Source organism: Suncus etruscus, chromosome X, assembly GCF_024139225.1.
Source record: "Suncus etruscus isolate mSunEtr1 chromosome X, mSunEtr1.pri.cur, whole genome shotgun sequence".
In the NCBI taxonomy this organism is placed as follows: Eukaryota; Metazoa; Chordata; class Mammalia; order Eulipotyphla; family Soricidae; genus Suncus; species Suncus etruscus.
In genome coordinates, this window is record NC_064868.1 from 27,696,367 (window position 1) to 27,704,248 (window position 7,882).

At 34.8% G+C, this 7,882-nt stretch overlaps 1 pseudogene; it reads left to right on the plus strand.

Moving 5' to 3' along the window:
* The first annotated feature begins 5,360 nt into the window (after nt 1-5,360).
* On the plus strand, nt 5,361-5,555 carry LOC126000059 (uncharacterized; annotated as a pseudogene).
* The last annotated feature ends 2,327 nt before the right edge of the window (nt 5,556-7,882 follow it).

Genomic DNA, 7,882 nt, shown 5'->3' on the forward strand with positions numbered 1-7,882 from the left:
CACAGGAATTGTCAATGAAGGCACTGGTGTTTTGATAAGCAAAGATCCTACTATATTCATCAGACAAGTTGCTTTTTCCTGGAATTTTAATAATTCCGTTCCTCTAATAATACTGCAAGCACCTTCAAATTCTTTCACTTGACTGCATCCTTTGCTTTAAGGAAGATTGAGTGCGTACAAATGTGTTATCAAGTGAACTATTCCCAACATAGGAAAATTAATTTAAAAATATTTGTTAGATATTCACAATGTAGACTGAATATTTTGTTAAAGATTATATTCAAAAAACAGAATAAAGCTTGTTTATATTCTCTGGAATATAAAATATATGGGTAATGACTAATGTGTATATATTATATGTTTATATTTTTACTTTCTCAATTAAATCAATTAAATATATGTTTATATTTTTACTTTCTCAATTAAATCAATTAAATGTGAAACCTGTTCTATATTGTTTTGTTTTTCTGGATTTTTTTTGTTTATTTGGGAGCCTCACCTGGTGCTACACAGGGGTTACTCCTGGCTCTGCATTCAGGAATCACTCAGGAATCACTCTTCTCAGACTCCAAGAACCATATTGAAAGCCAGGGATTGAAGCTGGATTTGCTGTGTGTGTGACAAGGGCTCTACCCACTATGCATCTTACTTTCTAAATATTAAATTTAAATTTGTAACCAGAATGAGACTCTTTAGTTGCAGTTTAAATTTTAATTGAAGAAGTTGAAAAAAATCTAGATTTAAATCTAGAGTAAAATACCGAGTGAACTACTAGCATTTACTTTGTCGAATGATTATATGGATTAAATAAATATTAATTGTCTTTTTAAATTGATAAATACCAGTTAAGTAAATTTTTCCTAGTTGCAGTAAGAAGGAGGAAGGGTAAGAACAGTGTAATGAATTGCAGTAGTGACATTTGTGAAGGATTTTCTCATATGGAACAGTGTTCTTCAACTGTTCTTCAACAGTTATTCAACTGTCCATAGACTTATACTGGTCTACAGTTTGCTGGAAACCACTAGTCTACCTCATGGATTATAACTGTCATTCAACAGACAGGTGTGCATATAGGTTCCGAACTGTATGTGTAAAAATATTGAAGAGAGCTGATCAAAAGTGACATATTTTCTCTTCCGTAGGATTTATGGAAATCAGGTCTCTATGAATCACCTTTGCATCACAGGATCTTGACACAGAGAAGGGTCTCAGTAGAGTTGCTGCTATTTATTCATTACTTGGGTATTTGAATTATTTCCATATCTTGACTATTGTAATAAATGCAGTTATGGATATACCATGAATGGACCCAAACGATAGGATGAAGGGTGCAATCAGTCAGAATGAAATGAATAGATACAGAATGAGTTCATTCATGTGTGGGACCCAAAGATACACAGAAAGGTTGTAACAAAGGGCCCAAGGTACCACAAGAGAAGAATTCATTCACACAACTTAAGTTATGTGTGTTTGAGGGAGGAGAGTCAAAAAGGAGGAACTTTGGGATTCTTAGGGGAGGAAGGCAGATAAACTGATATGAGATGGACAATAGGAACTTTAATCAATAAAAATAAATGTTCAAAAGAGTTGCCAAAATTATTGTTCATTCATTGATTGTGCTTATGGTACCAGTGGATATTCATATTTCACTGCAGTTCTGAAAAAAATACATTACACTTTAAATTCAATTTAGTTGCAGATTTGTTATTAAGACAAATCTTTTGCATGTATGCCCACTTGAGACAAATATGCAGGATGCTCATTAGTGTTCCAATACAGCTGATATTCATTTCAGACCTTGAGGTACTTTTGCTTTTTAGCATCAATGTATGCATTAGTTTATAAATATCTGAGTAATTGCCTTAATGAAAATTTCACCTCTACACAAGTCTACTCGCACTTCATTGTAAATGCAATTAGGTTTGCCATTGCCTTCTTCCTGTGAGCCTGTAGATAAGGCATGAAAAAACTATTTATTTTATAATAATCCTTCTGTTTAAATATGATAGGAAAGCACCAGTGAATTTAACATCATTAATGTTCTCTCTGAACTGGAACACTTTAAATCATAAAATATCACATAATGTATTTTATTAAAATGCTGGCAATATTTCAAAGTGTCCTTTAAAGCAAGTTTTGCATTAGTTCATTCAACATATGGATATATTCTTTAGTTGATCTTCCAAGTAATATGATGATAAAGGCAAAGTATTTATTTAATAGATATTTTATTCCTACCATAAATTACAAGTGCAATTCATCATGTATTCTGGGCTATTTTTGTTTTGGAGCCATATCTTGCAATGCTTAGTGGTTATTCTTGGCTTAGGAATATTTTCTGGAGATGCTCTGGGACCAAATAGGATGCTGTGAATTGAACGTGGGTCCTTTGCATGCAAGGCAAGCACTTTACCCTGTCACCTATCTCCCCTGCCCTTAATCGTGTATTCTGAAGTGTTTAATTCTGTCAATATATTCTTTGAAGGTTTTCATCAACATTTATCTATTGATAAATACCAAAGATATCATTTTTTCTTGTGGAAATAGTATAGCTGTATTATACTTTCACTATAATACAATGAAAGTATTAAAGAGAACTAAATATTTGATGTAAAGAATAATTACCTTAGATTTCCTTTTTTCATTTCAAATCTGAAACTCTTTCGGACATATAAGTCATCTGTGTCTGGTATAATGTAGTGGACAAAATAAGGTAAGACAGAAAATAGGACACCAAGGTCATTACTCGATCAGCATGTATTAGTGATCAACCTGACTCAAATCCAGATATTAAAAGATATTATAAATGCATCTATAATGCATATAACTCCATGATTATTAAGTCATTGAGCATAACAGGAAGAAAGAAGACGACAATTTTATATAAAAATTGTATAGAGGAGAGGCCAGAGAGATAGCACAGCTTTAGGGCATTTGCCTTGCGTGCAGTTGACACGGGATGGACCTGGGTTCTATTCCTGATATCCCATATGGTCCCCTGAGACTGCCAGGAGCGATTTTTTAGCACAGAGCCAGGAGTAACCCCTGAACACCGCTGGGTGTGTCCCAACCCTCCCAAAAACCCAAAATTTATAGAGGAAAATGTTAGATAACAAGAAAAAGCAAAACAATATATGGGTCAGAAATCTTAATATTTAGTGGTGATAGGTAAGCATATTTTGTGAATAATATCACTAAAACTTTTATTAGCTATGATAATTTATGGCAAATACATAAAATAGTGGTTGTAGTAATATATTCATGATAACTTACCATGATATGTTTATATGATTTTAGTACAGGCAACTCTTTTCCATCTCTATAGGATTTAGTATCTAAGTATTATTTTAGTATTATTTTAATACTCATTTGAACCCACATTAAGGAGAAACGGTAATCCAGAACATATTATTATGCTGATTTTACAATATGAATAATGTTGCCAGAGGTAGGAAGCTAAGCCCTTAAAATTTGAAAATATTATAAACAAAAATAAATTAATAAAGTATGAAAAGAGTTTATTCTTTAGGGATTCAATTTTACTGTCCCACTTCAACCACCAAAAGTGCCATTTGTGAAGCTATGTATACGTCCTTCAAACCTGAATGTGAGTCAGGCTGGGTGCAGTATTCTAGGCGAAGCATTCCTTTCATTGAGTTTTGTCACTATATCCCATCACTGCCTTGAGGCCTTGAGGGTTTCTTATGACAGGTCCACTGTAAATCTTAAGGATGCTCCTTTGAATTTAATTACCCTTTTTGATCTTGCTGCTTTCAATATTTTATCCCTATCTGGTGGGTTCATTATTATGACTAGGATGTGTCTTGGGATGCTTTTCTTTGGGTCTCTTCTAGCTTGTACTCATCAGGCACGCAGAATTTGCATGCAGTATTTACCTCTGGGAATTTCTCTGCAATGATGTCCTTGACTAATGATTCTTATGTTGTTTCTGTTGAGTTTACTGAAGACTTCTATTTTCATCTTTTCACATTCTTTGAGTATTTTGTCCATTGTCTGATCATTTGCTTTAATACTCTTTTAAAATATCTTCTTTTTTATTAATTATAACTATTTCATAGTTATATCTAAGGTACATAGTGACAGTGAATTAGGGCAATTTCCCAAAACCAGTGTTGACCTCCCTTCACCCCTGTTCCCAGCATGCATTCCATACTTCCCACTTTTGCCCCCTGGACTGCTAGTGTCCCCTTTGTTTATAACTTGTTGTAGATCTTGATTCTGTTGTCGTTGACTTTGGGTTTGGTATTTAGGCCTGATCATTAATTATTTCCACTCAATGTTCATGTGACTGTTTGCTCCTGGTACCATCCACTTTTTCTCTCTTCTTCTTTTTTTTTTTTGCCCTTATTTATAACGCAGAACATAATGATTCAAGTTCTGCAGTTTGTTTGGTAAAAAAAAAAGAAAGATAGAAAAAATCTGGTAAGAATTAATCTAGGAGATATTAATATCAATTTAAAAGAAGAAAAAGAGGGGGAGAAAAAATGAAGAAGAAACAACAACTAAATAGCCAACAGCCACAATTTCTCAAAGAAGAAATACAAATGGCCAAAAGGAACATGAAAAAATGCTCCACCTCACTAATTATCAGGGAGATGATGCAAATCAAAACAACAATGAGGTACCATTTCATGCCAGAGACTGGTACACATCACAAAGAAAAAGAACAATCAGTGCTGGCAGGGATGTATGGAAAGGAACTTTCATTCACTGCTTATGAGAATGTCATCTAGTCCAGCCCTTATGGAAAACAGTATGGAGATTCCTCAAAAAACTGGAAATTGAGCTCCTATATGATCCAGCTATACCACTCCTACAGATATACCCTAGGAACACAAAAACACAACACAACAATGACTTCCTCACACCTATATTCATTGCAGTGCTATTTCCAATAGCCAGACTTTGAAAACAACCAAGATCCTCTTCAACAGATGAATGGCTAAAGAAACTAATAGTACACATACACAATGGAATATTATGCAGCTGTCTGGAGTGATGAAGACGTGAAATTTTCCTATACATGGATGTACATGGAATCTATTGTGATAAGTGAAATAAGTCAGAGGGAGAGAGAGACACACACACAGAATAGTTTCACTCATCTATGGGTTTTAAGAAGCACAAAAGACGGGGCCAAAGCGATGGTGCTAGAGGTAAGGCGTTTGTCTTGCAAGTGCTAGCCTAGGAAGGACCACAGTTCAATCCCCTGGCGAACCATATGGTCCCCCCAAGCCAGGAGCGATTTCTGAGCACATAGCCAGGAGTAATGCCTGAGCTTCAGTGGGTGTGGCCCCAAAACAAACAAACAAACAAAAAACAGTATGGGGATTTCTCCAAAGACTATACTTTCAGGGATCATTTTTATAGTAAGTGACTAGAGAAGTTTCTCTGATCGTGTTGAGAACCAGAAGCCATGAGGAGGAGCCAGAGCGTCCTCTCCTGAGCGTGAAGCTTCTGCGACTGCCTTTGGTCATTGATAATCGTTCTTCCCTTCCTTTGGAAGGAGTAAAGGGAGAGGATACAGTCTGAATATTAATAAAATTATAGAAAATTATAATAGATTATCCATATAATCCAATGATCTCACTTCTTTGTATCTTGCCCCCAATTCCAAAATATTAATTTTAGCCAAGAATAACCACTGAGCCTCAAAGGGTGTGGCCCAAAAAATCAAACCAAAACAAACACAAAAAAAAAAAACAAAGGAAAACAAAAGACATTATTGTAATAATGCCCAGAGACAACAAAGATCAGGGCTGGAAGGATTGGCTCTTGCTCGATGTGAGGCTCACCATAGAGAGTGGTGAGTTTTTAGAGAGATGACTACACGAATGACAATGTTAATGAATGAGAGACGTAGAATGCCTGTCTGGAATACAGACAGGGGGTTGGGAAAGAGGGAAATAGGGCCATTGGTTGTGGGAAGATTGCACTGGTGAAAGGGGATATTCTTTATATGACTAAAACCCAACTACAATTATGTATGTAATCATTGTGTTTAAATAAAGAAAAATAAATAAATGAAAAAACAAAGGTGCCATTATTCATAAACTCTGATCTTTGACCCATCTTTTTTTAACTTTTTACTGAGATGCTTTGATTTACAATATCAGTAATTATAGATTTATACACACATCATTCCACCTTCATACCTACCACCAGAGTGTCAATTTCCCTTCACCAACTCCTCAAAACTCTCTCTTATTCGACACACTCAGTTCTGTGGACAAAATCTCCGGTTCCGTTACCTTTAGTCATTTGTTTCTTCCTTTGTGTGGATCATCATAACCCACACATAGATTGTTTTATATCTGTCCCTTTCTATGACTGAATTCACTTAACATGATATCCTCCAGTTTGATCCATATAATGGCAAATCACACAATTTTAATCTTTTTGCAGCTGCATAGTATTCCAGTGTGTATATCTATACGACTCCTTCTTGATTCTTTCATTCGCACTTAGACAATTGACTTGTTTCCATATGTCAGTTATAAATATTGAACATTGCAATGAACAGAGGTATATATATACACTTTTCCTAAATAATCTTTTCATGTGGTGGGTACGTGCCATGAAGTGATAGCACTGATCTCTTATAATGTTATAATAAGCATGTGAGACCTTCACATCAACTAGTTTTTGTGGCCCATTGTAAATTACAAATGTTCAAGGGACTTATCATGTACTGGATAGATATTGATGGCACTAAATGTACTTAACTAAAACAAACATCACAAATACAATACTAACTTTCAACTAATATAGCATATTCACTATGCCACATATTTTTCATATTTTTCAAATAAATCTATAACTGGTTTACTAAGCTACCTCTAATTTAAACTAATGCAAAATAGATCTATGCTATCTGGCTTAGCTGCACTTTCATTTAATGACTTCATTTGTAAAATGGAGTAGATGGGATTTTTGATGAGACAATGATTGAAGCATGCTTGACCTCATGTCTTACATAGCAGATGTGCTCCAGAGAAAGAGAGATAAATATCTAGTATGACTATTATTAACTCTTGGTAACATCTCTTCCAACAATGGAAACATGTCAGATTGTAATAACAAGTTATAAAATTAGAAGGCCAGAAGCGAGAATGTTGTTTACATAATCTGCTATGTGGTATGTTTTTTTTTCAGCCCAAATCTACAGTCTCATAAATGAACTTCACCTCCCAATTTCTTCTGTGTCAGATGACAATTAACCAACCCTTGATAAATAGACACAACACATATGACTAGTGTGAAAACAACAAAAATGATAATAACTAAGATCTTGTACTTATATCCTTTATTCTACCTTTGCCTTTCCTTGAATTCTTTTTGCTTCATTGCATGCGTCATTCTATAGACTTAAAATAAGATGAAATTCTATATTAACTTATCCCCTATAAACTATAAAATGTAAGGGAAGACATATTATTTTCTCATTTTTAATGTATTCCCAGAATCAGCCCTTATAACATAATGTAGTTACTAAACAAAGTAATATTCAGTATCACAAATTGTAGACATATAAAAAAGTGGAAGGTATAGACACCTGTAACTGTTTCATAGATCATTCCCTGATTTCGCTTTCCTCCTCATGCCCTTTTTGAGTTGAAAAAACCCACCCAGGCTTGGTTAGGGACCCAACTCAGTTTACTTAACATAAATATCTTAAATACATCAACCTGCCCCTCAAGTGAATTACGTTTGTTCTATTAACTTTGGCTAACAAGATAGGAATGGAAACAAACTGGCTGGCTCAGTTAGACCCAATAGGACTCTCTACCCCCCTGGTCCTATGATCCTTCTCACATGAATCTCTCTCTTTCATGTGTGACATCCTTACTGCTGGCCCTTC